Genomic DNA, 1,967 nt, shown 5'->3' on the forward strand with positions numbered 1-1,967 from the left:
GTGATATCTGTTCCTTTTTTTAAAAAAACCACTCTTGAATATAATTTTTATTAGATTCCAGGATTTAAAAAAAAATTTTGATTAAAAAAATTGAGACAAGACCTGACTCTGCAGCCCAGACTTTGAACTCATTGCAATCCTCCTGCCTCAGCCTCCTGAGTGAGGGGAGCATAGGCATTAGTCACTATGACTTTGAAGATTTTTTTTTGAGACAGGCTTTCTCTGTGTAGCTTTGGAGCCTGTCCTGGAACTTGCTCTGCAGACCAGGCTGGTCTTGAACTCACAGAGATCTGCCTGTCTCTGCCTCTGCCTCCTGAGTGCTGGGATTAAAGGCGTGTGCCACCACCGCCTGGCAGCTTTGAGGACTCTTAAAGAAGGAACTTTAAAGAAATAATGGAATAGTGGACTGAGATTTTAAGAATTTTATTTTTGGTTCCCAAGACAATGGCAGAAAGGTCTGGAGAATGGAACAATGGCACTGGTACACAGAAGATACTGGAGAGTGCAGTGGACCATGGATACCGTTCAGAGGCCTGTTTGGGTTTTAGTGAGTTCAGACGGTGTTAAGTGTGGGAAGGCATGGAGGAAGGATATTGCACTGATAGCATCCTTCTGGAGGCTTCTGGAAGTATTAGGGGGACGGTTACCAGTCATAGCGATGAAGTTTGACCTTCCATTTCCATGCACACACTCATGCTGGACACAAATCCAGCATGGCCCCTCACTGATGCTGCATCCAGCCCAGGAGCCATTGCATTAGCAACTGAGAGCAGAGCCCCCACTGCAGGTGGGCATGGGCTGCTAGTTCAGGTGGGCACAGGTTGCAAGCTCAGGTGGGCATGGGCTGTGAGTTCAGATGGGTGGATACAGCCTAGCACATCCTGTCACAGAGGCAATGCATGCCACCTCTGCTCTCATGGAATCCCTCAGAGACAAGGCCTGTTAGTCACAGCTTACAGATGTGGAAAGTGAGGCAGGGGCCCATGTTTGGCTGATGTGAAGCTTTTTGGGAGCACACTAAGAGGGAGGAGCCTCTGTGCAAGATCCTTGACCCCGAGGACAACTGACCCCAGAGCAAGATCCACTGGGGAGCTAGTGTTCTGTTTTCTCTTTTACTGCCCACATAAGACACCCACCTCAAAGACAAAAAGGGAGGAGTTGGGTGGGTTGGGGCAAGGCCAGGGTGCACCTGCTTGCTGTATGAGAACTTGGTTAGGCTGGTGGGGGGTGGGGGGAGAATGTGTAGCCACAGGACAGACTAGGGTTTCAACCACTCCAAGCTCACCAACTGCTCATGCTCCCAACTCTGGGTTTCCTCATTCATAAGAGGGATTCGGTATCACACACTGAGGATCAAATGACCTGCCGCTCAGTAAACATCCCGCCCCCACCAGAAGTGCGTTTCCGTTTATCGCTCATTTGTGATTAAGCTGCGTGATTAAATAGTCGTACTATAAATATTAAATAGTTCCTGTCAATGAACTGTAATACCAGTGGTTCAAGTATGTGTGTCAGTCAGCTACATCAGTATGTAATTGTTGGTGGGGTGAGGTGCTGGATTCCTGTCTTCCAAGCATTCGTGAGGCTGAGGCAGGAGGATGGTGAGTTCCAGACCATCCAGGGCCACACAGTGAAACACTGTCTCAAGAAACCAAAGCAGAGCAAAGCAATAATAATGGAATAATAAATACTCAATTGCTAGGATTGCTAATGTGTAGAATTATATGGTTCCCTTTAGTTATGGACACTGATTTAATTGTAGATGATATGTGATTGCTTCTGAAAGCTGTAGCTATAAACAGTATATTTTACACACACACACACACACACACACACACACACACACACACACACACACACACGAGATGATTAAACTTCTCTCGTGAAGCTTACTTACACAGGGTCTCAGCTAGCCTAGTGGCCAGGCTGCCCTGATCCCAGCTTCCTGCCCAAAGCCTGGAGTAGTA

This window comes from Microtus pennsylvanicus, chromosome 6 (genome assembly GCF_037038515.1).
Source record: "Microtus pennsylvanicus isolate mMicPen1 chromosome 6, mMicPen1.hap1, whole genome shotgun sequence".
Lineage (NCBI taxonomy): Eukaryota > Metazoa > Chordata > Mammalia > Rodentia > Cricetidae > Microtus > Microtus pennsylvanicus.